Source organism: Erpetoichthys calabaricus, chromosome 11, assembly GCF_900747795.2.
Source record: "Erpetoichthys calabaricus chromosome 11, fErpCal1.3, whole genome shotgun sequence".
Classification (NCBI taxonomy): Eukaryota; Metazoa; Chordata; class Cladistia; order Polypteriformes; family Polypteridae; genus Erpetoichthys; species Erpetoichthys calabaricus.
Genome location: NC_041404.2, coordinates 87392525 through 87407712, shown reverse-complemented (window position 1 = coordinate 87407712; position 15188 = coordinate 87392525).

The following is a 15188-nucleotide window of genomic DNA, read 5'->3' as shown; positions in this document are numbered from 1 at the left end:
TTTGGTGCAGTTCATTTTCTTCTTGTGCTCCACAAAGCTTTATTAATATTAAAGGCCATTTTGTGAAAATAGTCTTTTTATTTTATAAAGATTTGGCTCTTGCCCTTATTACTAGCTGGGGATTGATGGTGGTGTCCCCCTCTAGTGTGCTTTTTTTGAAGCACGTTTGGAACTTATTGGGATTTATGAGCTTTGGGACTTCTAGTCCATGAGAATTTATAGACATTTCGTTGTTGTGATCATTTTCCCATGACATGCTGAGTGTAATTTCAAACTTAAAAATATACTTTGTGGAGAATGTGAAATTTTCTTTGTGCCTGCCACTGCTAGCCTGATTTAAAGTTGCTTGTACAGCCTCTTCAGCCCCACTGTGTACTAGGCATACCTTTGTTCATGTGTGTGTATGTGCAGTTCATCGTTAGGGCTTGAAGGCTAGAGCTCTTTTAAGCAACCTATTGGATTTTTTGTATGGCACAATTTAAAGGATATGTGAACTTGTATATCTGACTCTTTTAGAACAGTCATCATCACCATTACCACAAATCAGGTCAATTACGTTTGTATATGCAATTTAGCACTTTGACCAATAAACAAAAATTGGAAGCATGCAAGGTTGATATTGAGGGATCGTTTAATACTGTCCTTTGGTGGTTGTACTATATAACAATATGTAGATAAGTCTTCATTTTGTGTGATTTTTGTGACATTTTTCTGCTGACATTTATCAGTCCTGCAGTAGACCTGGTAACATAATACATCATGACACACTATGTATCTCTCTTACTCTGTCACTCTGCTGATACACCAGTGTGCCATGTCTTCTTTCATATTGCTCAAATTATATATTTTTTTCTACCATATCACTTGTGTGCACATTCATGTTGCTATCTCTGCCTCACACTGCATACTGAGGGGTCAGAGGGAACACCATCTGCACTTTCCTCAACTCGATGAGCCAATCCAAGCCAGGATCCTTTCTGAGATCACTGGAGGTCATATACTCAAGCCAATGGATTTAAGCAGAGTAGCAAGTCTTGTTAGTTCAACTCTTTAAATGCTTGATCCTCCCACCTCATCTCTATTACTTGTACATTCTCTCTCACAAGCAGACACACATACACTCTCTGCACAACCTCTCAGGATGGCAATGCCCATTCTGACAGTGACTCTCTTCCAGGTTTGTGTAGCTCCACCAAAATTTTCATGCCAAAAACAGTATTGCTCAGTTGTATGGTCTACTGGTCAAGTACCATGCATTAGTAAGCTTGTTTAAAATTGGCACTATTGCTTAGTCTTCAATGCTTCCGAAGTTTCAGCTTGGGTTTCAGGTCATTTAGTATAGTTATTTATTGCTGTATCAATAACCAATACATAACAATTGCCCCAGGTCTTAAGCATTGTTCCAAATTTATACTGAAGCCAAATAAACTTAATTTATAACTCTTTGACTGCAGAGCATCTAATCTGTTATTATCTGACTGCTTTGTGTAATCAAGAAGATCCTTGTCTTGTGAGATTCAGTTTTTCAGCATAGTATCACTTTGAACTAGTGGGTTACACAGGCTGATTTTTTAAATCCTGCTCCAACTCACATTTTAAAGGTTTCATCCTGCTCTTTTATGCTGTGAGATACGCCCGAACACCACCAGACAGAGACCACGTCTTTATAAAAACACACGTTTATTTTCAATAAACACAGTCCCGCACAGCACACAGTGCTCCCAGCATCAATCACCCCTAATACGGGCCTCTCTCTCACTGTCCTTGGGCTGCCTTTCCTCTCTCCACGGGAGCCTGCTCCCACTCCCAACTCTAGCTCACGAATGGAGGGAAGCAGCCCCTTTTATAATCACCCGGACGTGCTCCAGGTGCCTCTCGATTAACCTCTGCCGACACTCCCCAGTGAGGCGGAAGTACCACCCGCGCACCCAGAAGCACTCCGGGTGTCCCTGGTCGTCCCCCCCCCCTCCCCCCCGGGCATCGGGTCACCCCCTGGCGGTGACCACGGGCCCCAATAGGGTTGAGCTTCCAAGCTCAGTTCCTGTGGTTCCCAAAGCCACCAGGGTGGTTGCCCACTCGTGGTCTGGAGGAGGCGTAAGCCCTCCTCCGGTCCTCCTGGGCATCCCGGCTGGATGCCACCCCCAGCTTCTTGCCACAATGCTTAAACACTCAACCAATTTCAATTTTACCATCTCCCCCCTCTAGTATTTAAATTAGATTCTGCACAATGAAATACCAAAGTCAGTTTTGCAAGGCCTGCTGGATTTTCATTAGAATGCATGTCTCAAAATGTCAATGAAGTGCTGCGTAAATTCAATGCAAGCTCTTCCAATGATGGTTATATTTCTGAATAGCCTGATGAATAACATTCACAGTTTTCATGTTTTTAAAATTCAGATCACATGTCACTTTTATGTTTGTTTTAAAAGCCAGTTCAGTTTGTTCTTTGATAAGGCTGCATGAGAAGAGCTAAGACCATGAGTGCTTGATTTATGGCTATTATTTGCTAACACTTGTATTACAACAAGCAAACGTCATCTTGTTTCATTTTCTATCAATGACAATGAAAAATAACTACCATGTTTACTTTTGTTACTTTAAAAATATTGAAGATTTATTAAAAAGAAAAAAATAATTTTTAAAACATTAAATGGAAATGAGCAAAGTAAAGCAAAGCAAAGAATCAGAAATGAGGAAATCCATAAAAAGTACACACAAAGAAGGTTCTCCAACAACAATCAATGCCAATCTAGATGGTCTGACCCTCTGCATGAAATATATACACGTAATAGGTGACTGTCCAGATGAAACATCACAGAGCTCTGACCCCTGAAACTCCACATAGAAACGAAAGGGCACATAACTAAACAAACTAATATAGCAAAGAACATTATACATACAGTACATAATAAACAACTAATAAACAAAACAATATTTAAAAACAGATACCAAAAACCTGGTTAATAACATAATATACAAAATAATATTTAACAACAAATAAAAATAACAAATCATAATGAAATGTATTTGAGACTGACTGAACCATTACATTGTAAACACAATACACACGCACACACATATATATATATGTATAAGTGAATGTCTGTGATACAGTTTGCACATTTGTAGCTAGTAATCCACAAAGGGAGAAACTGAATCATGTATCTTAAAATACATTTTTATCCCTAAGCTTTCAACAACTTACCAGGTTTCATCATCAGAGGAATATGATCAGATAAATAGGAATCAAAGGTAATATATAGGGAATTAAGGAGTGAGGGTGTAAGGGGAGGGTCAATAAGGTGGGGTTCGGAGGGTGTAGGTCATAAAGACTTTTCTATTATTTAGGTGTCCTTGTTTTTAAGCCTGCATATGCTGGGTTCATTTCCAAATGTCTCTTAATAGAATTTTCATTTGAGAGTCATGATTCAGCCAGCACACTGGAACTTTTAGTATTATTCTCCAACCAGCATTATCCACCACCTCCCAACTATGATTAACCATGTAGTGTGGAGTGGCTGCTTTGCAACCCAAACTAGGGAGTACTTTTTGTGTAACCAGATTTTCACCTGGAAGCACTTCTGGGTCAGGCAGATCCTCTCCATGAGGGGAGAGCCTGCCTCCATCAGCACCCCCCTACCGACACCTAAGGACTTCAACAAGGCTGCAAGCTCCTATTCAGCCATGCATGTGTCCAAACAGGAGTGATGCTAGAAGAGCACTGCCACCTCTGGTTCTGGAGGAACAACCCTTCCTGTCCAGCGGCCTTCCAGAAGTCCATCTGTTATTTTCTCTTCCTGACTGGGAAAGGGAGTAGAACTCATCCCAGCCAGGATACACATCCATGTGCACTGTCTTTCCATAGTGGATACTCAGCCAGGTAAGGGTCAATCTTCCATCCCAGTTGAGACATCCGTCCATTCCTTAAGGCTATTACAATATAGACTGTATATACTGTGATCACCCAATAACCAGGAGGTGTTCACCGACAGTAGTTGAGGCCCTCACTTGGCAACCCTGTTTAATCTCAAATTCAAAAGAAAATAAGTGCACAAGGGCACAGCAGAAAGTATAGGCTATAACAACCCCAACTGAGCCCATGCCTGGACATCTCTCTTTTTAACATGCAGGAACTCCACTCTGTGTAAATCTCGGCTCTTCTGGAGATATCCTTTTTATAGAGCCTGACTGAAAGGGGTGGATCCATATCTGGGAACTGTGGGCGGGGTCAGGTGTAATCACACGTATATGTATTTTTGTAAGCAAGCAGTCAGAGACAGAAAAAAGGTTAAAGAGACAATAATCTCCCTATTTGTTAGGCAACTGAGTGCAATGAGATGTAAAGGACTAAAAATATTCTCAATTAATTTATAGGTGGTGGGGCAAAAAAGTCGTGACCCTGTGTTCGGATTCAACGGGTTGGAAAATGAATGGATGGATGGGACAAAAAAGTTGAAAGAATAAAAAAATGTTTTTTGATTGCAGCTGCAGAGCTGTGCTTTTCTCAAACTAATGTCATCTTAATTTTGAGGAGTTCTTTTATGTCATTGAATAAATTCTTCTCTTATTTGATAGGTTAAACAGAAAATTGTCATGACACTATCATTTTCAAATCCTTTCAATGTAAACCTTCAAACCAGTGCCTGTAAAAGGCACATTATATTTACATGTTTGGTATGCTCCAGCAATGGCTTAGGGTCCAGATAATACCTGTCTGTGAGGTCATGACCTTGACAGAGAGCATCTGTGTTATTGTGAATAGTCCCTTTACAATAGGGTACCTTAAATTTGAACTGTTGAAAATTCAAAACTACCTAGGTTCACTTCTTTGTGTGCCATAATCCACTGGAGTGGAGTGTGATCAGTGACCAACATAAACTCACAACCAAGAATGCATTATTTGAAATGCAAACAGCCCACTTCATAGTAAAGGCTCCTGTCTCTGCAGCTGTGTATCTCATCCCTCGAATCAAACAGTTTCCAAATCAGGTATATTACCAAGTATTTCTCTTCTGTTTGTTTCCAACCAGACATGTAGATTGTGTTTGCACTGCCAGGAGACAGAACAGTTGCAGGTGAAAAGGAAAGGAGAAAAGGATCAGGAAATGATTGTAAACCAAAGGTAACAGCGATAGCCTATACTGGGGAGTCAAGGAGATTAAACATCAAAACCAAAATGTTAGTTAAAAACTAAAACAGCACAACAATAAGTCATTAAACAAAGAGTAAATAATGTGAAATCATCAACCTTTTAAACAGGGTAGACACTGAAACTGAGAAACTTAATTGAGTCCTCTAAAGACATTGCAAAACTGCCATGATCCATCTAGTTTTGGCACAAGAAAAATATTTGTGTTTATTTTATACTCCCAGGCCTAACATCTTTTAAATTTCCAACTTGATTTTAGCACACTTTGCTTCAGGGAGTCAAACTGTGATTCTGGGATTGGAGACGTTATCATGTAAAAACAGGTGGGTGAGACCTGGTTTATAGTCCATGATATCAGACATCTTCGGAAATACTCCTGTTGTGAATTTTAGTTTAGGCACTCAGAAGATTCTTTTTCTTCTTTCGGCTGCTCCCGTTAGGGGTCGCCAAAGCGGATCATCTTCTTCCATATCTTTCTGTCCTCTGCATCTTACTCTGTTACACCCATCACCTGCATGTCCTCTCTCATCACATCCATAAACCTTCTCTTAGGCCTTCCTCTTTTTCTCTTGCCTGGCAGCTCTATCCTTAACATCCTTCTCCCAATATACCCAGCATCTCTCCTCTGCACATGTCCAAACCAATGCAATCTCGTCTCTCTGACTTTGTCTCCCAACCGTCCAACTTGAGCTGACCTTCTAATGTACTCATTTCTAATCCTATCCATCCTCATCACACCCAATGCAAATCTTAGCATCTTTAACTCTGCTACCTCCAGCTCTGTCTCCTGCTTTCTGGTCAGTGCCACTGTCTCCAACCTATATAACATAGCTGGTCTCACTACCATCCTGTAGACCTTCCCTTTCACTCTTGCTGTCACAAATCACTCCTGACACTCTTCTCCACCTGTTCCACCCTGCCTGCACTCTCTTTTTCACCTCTCTTCCACAATCCCCATTAGTATGTACTGTTGATCCCAAGTATTTAAACTCATCCACCTTCGCCAACTCTACTCCTTGCATCCTCACCATTCCACTGACCTCCCTCTCATTTACACACATGTATTCTGTCTTGTTCTTACTGACCTTCATTCCTCTCCTCTCTAGAGCATATCTCCACCTCTCCAGGGTCTCCTCAATCTGCTCCCTACTATCACTACAGATCACAATGTCCTCAGCAAACATCATAGTCCACGGGGACTCCTGTCTAGTCTTGTCTGTCAACCTGTCCATCACCACTGCAAATAAGAAAGGGGCCAGAGCCGATCCCTGATGTAATCCCACCTTCACCATGAATGCATCCATCACTCCTACCGCAGATCTCACCACGGTCACACTTCCCTCATGCATATCTTGTACAACTCTTACATACTTCTCTGCCACTCCCGACTTCCTCATACAATACCACAACTCCTCTCGAGGAACCCTGTCATATGCTTTCTCCAGGTCCACAAAGACGCAATGCAACTCCTTCTGGCCTGCTCTATACTTCTCCATCAACACCCTCAGAGCAAACATCGCATTTGTGGTGCTCTTTCTTGGCATGAAACCATACTGCTGCTCACTAATCATCACCTCACTTCTTAACCTAGCTTCCACTACACTTTCCCATGACTGCATGCTGTGGCTCATCAATTTTATCCCACTGTAGTTATAACAGTCCTGCACATCCCCCTTATTCTTAAATATTGGCACCAGTACACTTCTCCACTCTTCAGGCATCCTCTCACTTTCCAAGATTCCATTAAATAATCTGGTTACAAACTACACTGCCATCTTTCCTAAACACCTCCATGCTTCCACAGGTATGTCATCTGGACCAACGGCTTTTCCATTCTTCATCCTCTTCATAGCTGTCCATACTTCCTCCTTGCTAATCCATTGCACTTCCCGATTCACTATTTCCACATCATCCAACCTCTTTTCTCCCTCGTTATCTTCATTCATAAGCCTCTCAAAGTACTCTTTCCATCTACTCAACACACTCCCCTCGCTTGTGAGTACATTTCCATCTTTATCCTTTGTTACCCTAACCTGCTGCACATCTTTCCCAGCTCGGTCCCTCTGTCTACCCAATTGGTACAGGTCCTTTTCTCCCTCCTTAGTGTCCAACCTCTCAAACAACTCATCATACGCCTTTTCTTTAGCCTTCACCACCTCTCTCTTCACCTTGCGCCTTATTTCCTTGTACTCTTGTCTACTTTCTGCATCTCTCTGACTATCCCACTTCTTCTTTGCCATCCTCTTCCTCTGTATACTCTCCTGTACTTCCCCATTCCACCACCAGGTTTCATTTTCCTCGTTTCCTTTCCTCTGTCCAGATGTCACGCCAAGCACCCTTCTTGCTGTCACCCTTACTACATCTGCTGTAGTTTCCCAACTGTCTGGTAATTCTTCACTACCACCCAGTGCCTGTCTCGCCTCCTCCCTAAACTCAACTTTGCAGTCTTCCTTTTTCAATTTCCACCATTTGATCTGTGACTCTGCCCTCACTCTCTTTCTCTTCTTGATCTCCAACGTCATCCTACAGACCACAGTCCTATGCTGCTTAACTACACTTTCCCTTGCCACCACTTTGCAGTCTTCAATCTACTTCAGATTGACTCTTCTGCACAGGATGTAATTTACCTGTGTGCATCTTCCTCCCTCTTCTTAAAATACATATTCACCACAGTCATGTCCATCCTTTTGGAAAAATCCAATATCATCTGACCTTCTTCATTCCTCTCCTTGACACCATACCTACCCATCACCTCCTCGTCTCCTCTGTTCCCTTCACCAACATGTCCATTGAAATCCGCTCCAATCACCACTTTCTGTCCCTTCAGTACACTGTTCATCACTTCATCCAACTCACTCCAAAAATCTTCTTTCTCATTCATTGCACACCCAACTTGCGGGGCATATGCACTAACAACATTCATCATCACACCTCCAATTTCCAGCTTCATAATCATTACTCTATCTGACAGTCTTTTCACCTTAATATTTATATATTCTGGGATTTGTTTGTGCATATTTTTCTTATAGTTTGTTATTTCATTGTTAAAATGGTGATGTTAGTATGCTGGCGTTTTCTGGGCTCTACCATTTTATAATGCAGATTCATTGGTGCAGCCATTTTGTTTATGGTTGCTATGGCTATTGTCAGTTATGTGATATGGAGATCACTTGATGTGTTATCACACTCTGCCTGTGTAAGATACTATCTGCTCATTCGATTGCTATTATCTTTCATTTCTGGTTACAGTAATCCCTCCTCCATCGCGGGGGTTGCGTTCCAGAACCCCCAGCGAAAGGTGAAAATCCGCGAAGTAGAAACCATATGTTTATATGGTTATTTTTATATTGTCATGCTTGGGTCACAGATTTGCACAGAAACACGGGAAGTTGTAGAGAGACAGGAACTTTATTCAAACACTGCAAACAAACATTTGTCTCTTTTTCAAAAGTTTAAACTCTGCTCCATGACAAGACAGAGATGACAGTTCCGTCTCACAATTAAAAGAATGCAAACATATCTTCCTCTTCAAAGGAGTGCACGTCAGGAGCAGATAATGTCAGACAGATAGAGAGAAGAAAGCAAACAAATCAATAGGGCTGTTTTGCTTTTAAGTATGCGAAGCACCGCGGCACAAAGCTGTTGAAGGCGGCAGCTCACACGCCCTCCGTCAGGAGCAGACAAAGAGAGAGAGACAGAGACAGAGAAAAACAAACAAGCAAAAATTAATACCTGCCCTGCGCGCTTTTAAGTATGCGAAGCACCCTGCAGCATGTCGCTTCACGAAGCAGCTGCACAGAAGGGAGCAACGTGAACATAATCTTTCAGCATTTTTAGACGAGCGTCCGTATCGTCTAGGTGTGCGAACAGCCCCCCTGCTCAATCCCCCTAGTCAGGATCAGAGAATGTCAGCACAAGAGAGAGAGAGAGAGAAAATTAAGTTGGGTAGCTTCTCAGCCATCTGCCAATAGCATCCCTTGTATGAAATCAACTGGGCAAACCAACTGAGGAAGCGTGTACCAGAAATTAAAAGATCCATTGTCCGCAGAAATCCGCGAACCAGCAAAAAATCTGCGATATATATTTAAACATGTTTACATATAAAATCCGCGATAGAGTGAAACCGCGAAAGGCGAAGCGCGATATAGCGAGGGATTACTGTATTAATTTTATTTTGATTATTTGTTATCTGATCTTTTCATTTTCTAACCCCAGCATGACTTCCAACTTCTTTTTTTTCCATTTCCTGGTGTTTTTCACCAAAGAGACTTATCAATGTTTTCAAAATCACTCACTCTTTCAGGTGTGGTCCTGACAATTTCAGTAACTGATATATTGTTCAGGAATTAGTGAATCCACAAAATTTAGGTCCAAGGTGTCAAAGTAGAATGCAAATGATAATCTGGAATTTGTTTACGTACTTGTCTACACCTTTCATCCTACCTTATTGAGGCTAAAAATCTCTCAGGTTTGTCACTACAGCAACTTGAAAAAAAACTAGTAGATGCTATAGGACGAGACCCCAGTTTCCCAATTTGTCTTTATTCATTTTCATAACATCTGTATCAAAGTTTGATTGAAATGTTCAACAAAATAATCCACTGTCTGTTATATATGGGTATTGAAACATAGTAGCTTGGTTAAGTGTTTTTGATGTAATGATAATAGTGTCCCTTGGTCAGTAAGGATACTTTTAAGAAGGCCTTCCACTTCTTACTGAAATATCACATTTGAATTCAAAACAGAATGGCATCAGAGTATCAAGTAACATAATGAATAGTTACTAGGATATATGTGTGGCCATTGGCGGATGATATTTACATTTATTTGCTTGGCACATGCTTTTATCCAAAGCGACTTACTGTCCCAAAATATCCATACCAATGCTTTCAACAGAGATTTCAATCAGTCATAATGGCACTAGGGAGGCCTCCAGGTGCCTAGGAATTTGATAATCTTCACATTCAGGACACTAAAAGTGTAACTTAATTTACTCTATGGTCTTATTATTAAACATTTCTCCTTCCATGATATGGGCATGCACCTTTCTGCATATTTCGCACTAGGGATAGTAGTGAGTTCATGGTTTTTCTTCCTGGTCATGTGTCTTTGCCTGAGAGTGAAAAAGGATTATGGTACTGTGTCTTTTCCAAATTCTTCCCCTGTGCACCCTTCAAAACAGCCCAATGTGACTTGTCGGAGGTGTAAGAGAACACCAAACCCCAAATTCAACCACACAGACAAAAATCCCAGGTTCAAAATGCTTATTTTTGTTGTGTTTTCCTTCTCCTCTCTTGACATCAGGGCAACTGGGTGAAGTGGTGTGATTTCCTTTACATTAGACATGGGAAGTACTAGGGTGCTGTACCGTGTTAGCCATTATGAATGTAGAGAAAAGCCAAGCAAAATGACACCTTTTATTGGCTAACTAGAAAGATTACAATATGCAAGCTTTCGAGGCAACTCAGGCCCCTTCTTCAGGCAAGATGTAATCAATTAAACATTTCTCCTTCCATGATATGGGCATGCACCTTTCTGCATATTTCGCACTAGGGATAGTAGTGAGTTCATGGTTTTTCTTCCTGGTCATGTGTCTTTGCCTGAGAGTGAAAAAGGATTATGGTACTGTGACATGGGAGTAATTCTGGTGCCAGATCATTGTACCCAGGAAGTTCTTCCAGGTGAAGTAGATCCACCATAATAAACAGGACACTTCTCATGGTAGCACCCTTTTGTGGCCCCTGAGGAACCTAACAGGGCTGACTTCCTGAACCACAATTCCTATGCAGCCCTGCAGATGTACACACTGGAGCCAGACCAGAGGAGCACTGCCACCTATCATGCTGGGGAAATAGCTGTTCTTGGCAGGAAGCTTTCCCCAGTCCATCCATTATATTTTCTGCTTGACTAGGAAAGAGAATTGGACTCATTCCAGGTAGGATGCATAATGGCTTTCTAGCCAAGTAAGGGACTACTCACCATCCCAGCCAGAATGTCATTATGTCTATGCCACCCCATAAAAGGAATCTCATTCTCACAAGTTTGAAAGAGAGTAATGCGTTCATAGGCACTTCAGTTACTATACTTCTGACACAATAAAACAACATGGTCTGTGTTTTTCTTTCAGTAGCTCATCTTCTGTCTTTATTTATGTAAGGTTCCACTTTTATGTCTTTTACATTGTCATTGTTGATGCAAATAGAAAGTATAGGGGATTCATTTGTGAATTGCACATAACTCAGATTAATCATCTGAGATTACTGGGAATATGCCCATAACAAGATTATCTCTACCGAACCACTGGTAATAATCTGCTAGTCTAAGAATGCTTTGAACTTGCCTTTCAGGAATCAGCAAGGGCAATCTACTGTATAATGGCATGCAATTTGAATATTTGTGGTTTTATCTGATCCTTGCCATCCTCATATCCCAAATAATTAGCTGTCTGCATGCTAAAGAAACACTTCTTGGTGTTAATACTGAGGCAGGCATTTTGTCCCTAGTCTATCAAATAGATTTGTTAACCCTTAGTATAGAGTAGGCATCTAACTTTGAAACATTTTTTATTGTTTGAGAAAACGAAACACAAACAAGAAAATACCATTCAGTCAAAGACATAATTGTATAATTCATACAGTAATACAGATAGTCTTAAGGTTTAAAACAAGATATTGTATATGTATGTGATGCACAATTTATATCTGAATAGCACAGATCTAGGAAGATTGCAATCTATAAAGGTGGCACAGTGATAGTGTTGCTGCCCCACAGTAAGGAGACCAGGGGTCCTCCATCTTTACAGTTTGCATTGTATCCCCATGTCTGTATGTGTTTCTTCTGGGTGCTCTGGTTTCCTCCCACACAGTCCAACAACATGCTGGCTAGGTGAATTGGTGATACTAAATGGGATGGTGTGTGTGTATTTGCCCTGCAAATGACTGGCGCCCTGTCCAGAGTTTGTTCCTGCCTTGTACCCTATGCTAGCTGGGGTAGGCTCCAGCAGACACGTTCAACCCTGTTCAGGACTAAGCGGGTTAGAGACTGACTGACTGTATTTTATGAATGATTGAATTGCATTTCCCATTCTGAAATAATCTAGAGTTAAATTACATGAAATATGTTGGTTGAATATATAAATATTGTTTGTTTTGTCATCAAAACTAGCCTGTATCACTTTAGGGAGAAATGTTTAATTTAGGGAGCAATTCTTGGATATACAGTGTTACCTCAAGTAAACAAAATTATATTTAACATCCATAGCAATTTAAAGAACACATACTCATTGTACTCATTGTACTCATTGTACTCACTGTAATCTGGATACCTAGCTACTTCCATAAACTCAATATTAAATAGGTTAAAGGCTGAAATGTATGATTATCACACATAAAGTAAGCTGATAGAACATCACAGCACCAGAGTTAGTTTGGATTTTGTGTGCTATTACCTGGCATTTCATCCACTGGATCTGCAAACAGTTTTAGCAGCTTTTAATGTTTGAAGATTGGTTGGATTGAACACTGATTTGTGTGTTATCAGACAAGGTGGTCCCTGCAGATGTAGACATTTTGTCTTTATGATATACTAGGGGGCTTTGCCCCCTGCTCACTTTGCTCGCAAACCCCCCCCGGCCTGCGCTACGCGCCATCCACTGTGCATCTCTGTCGCTCATGGAAGTACATGAAAGTATCTCTCTGAAAAAGTCACGTCTCATCCCAGGCTAAAAAGTCTCATCTCATCCCAGGATTTTTTATTGTAATAGAGAGACATCATTAGAGCAACCTAGCTGAATTAAATGTACAGTACTAAATTCGTAGATTGAAAGGTGAATATTAGTACCATGACCCCATTTTATTGCAAGTTGTTCCAAAATTGATGGGCTTCAACACTATAAAGATGTTCCCTTTCCAGGGGGGACATGTTTCTTGCATTTCATTCTGAGCCGAGCAATGTAAAACTTCGAAGTAAGTGATAGTTTGCCACCTTCTCATCAGTCTACTGGGATTTAGTCCATGAGGCCCCCTGATTGTCTCAGAATATATCAATAATATCAGAATTTTTGAAAAATGTATTCCCAGTTCTGTCCATAAATTACTTCTAGGTGTCATGACTAACTATATCTCTCCACAAGAAATAAACAGTCTTACCTTACTTGGTATTTATTTGTGAGAGATACATTTTATACACTACACTGAATTTTAGTCAGAGGGCAGAAAGTGCTAGAAATCAGAGGCTAAAAAAGCCAAGATCACTGAAAAATATATAGACAATAACCTGAAATTGTGAAGAAAGATTGATTTGTGAAAGCATATTTTAAAGCAGGCATTTCCTTAAATGTCTCTCATTGAATTCTCTGGTGTTTGTTATTTCTGAGTGACCATATACTGTATCAGTGAATCATAAAAAAAATGTATAGGACCAATTTCACAACCAAGTCAAGCATAAACTACAAAACAGTGTGTCCATTCTAGAGTTGGCTGTAATCACTTTGAGCTTCCAAAACAATTTCCTGTAAACAGGCTTTTTTTATTTAACCCAAGAATGCTGCTACGGACTGAAATTCTTCTTCATCCACTAATTCATAGTGTCAAGACAGGGTATCTGCTTTTAGATTTTTTATTACAAATACCATACAGTAATAAAAATGAGTCATAAAGAAGTACACCAGGCTTGCCTTGTATTCATTCTTTTGCTTTTTTAAATATTTGTTATTTTTATGACCAGTGAAACTGATAAGCTGATATTCAGCTGTCTTGAGTCACTTTTTCTATTACTTTAAAGTCAATGTTATTTACAATAGATTATGACTTGTAACATAATAATCATTTTCAATATGACTTAATTTTCTTGAAAAGAATGTCTGGTGTTTCAGTTACCCTGTATCTGGAAAACTCTGGAAGAGCACTCACATGGATATTATGGGGGCAGCACCCACCCCGATATTAATTCTTCATCTCTAATTTATATTCTGTCCAGAAAATGTTTAGTAGGCACTCAAATGCTTCAGATACAAATAATGTCTTTAAATTACTAAACACAGCCTCAGTATCCACAGTTCTTTAAAATCTTCTCTGTACTTATTTGGTAAGGGACATTGTATGGAGTTAGGTTATAGCCAAAAGTCTGTGTCTGAGTACCACACATTTTGTAAGTCACATGGGACTTTTGGCAGTAATATAACTCATTGTTTCAATGACAATAGTGATTACATTTGTAATGAATCTATAATAATTTTCAAAGCCTATAGGCAAAAAAACTGTTTTACTGAGGCTGGTGTAGGTGGCATTTCAGAATTGTTTCTTCCTTACAAGTATCCATATTTAGCTGTATGTTGGAAATTTCATAACCCACATATAAAGCAAGTCTATGAAATGAGCATTTCTCCAGCTTTATGCTGTTACCAATAAGGATTCTGAAAATAGTGTATATCTCACTATTGTTTTTTAAAATTAAAATAATAAATAACAAGTAAAGTAAAACACACTTAGTTAAAATATTGTTAATAGGATTGAAGTTCTTTCCTTACCTGCAAATAGCCAAGTATTATTGATAGTTCCAATACTAATTAAATACAAAGCTCAAACAAAACCAAAGTAGCTTGATGGCAATGGTTGTTGAAAGCTTAAGCAGTATGAAAATGCTTGTTAAAATGGTACGTATCGTCAAGAGACACCTGCAATTCGGCAGTTCTTCTGGGAAGCTCATTGCACTGGCCTGGGCAATGTGTATTTTTAAAGGGTAGGACATGTAACAGAGAGGCTAGAGCAGAAAGACGATTGCTTTTAGAAATGTATGGAGACACCAAAGGTTGGAATTATTGAGTAACCATGTCATACATTAACTGATGAGTCCAGAAGATTCTGATGCAAGCCAGAGGGGAAGATGAAGCAGAGAAGTAATATTGGGGAAATGTGGAAAAATCATACACTAGTTGGAAGATTGGATTCTGCAAGTTGTTATCTGACAGAAATAAGGAGAGCAGTATATAAACTATGCATTTCAATGCCTTTGACAGACATGGTAGAAGGGGAACTGATCA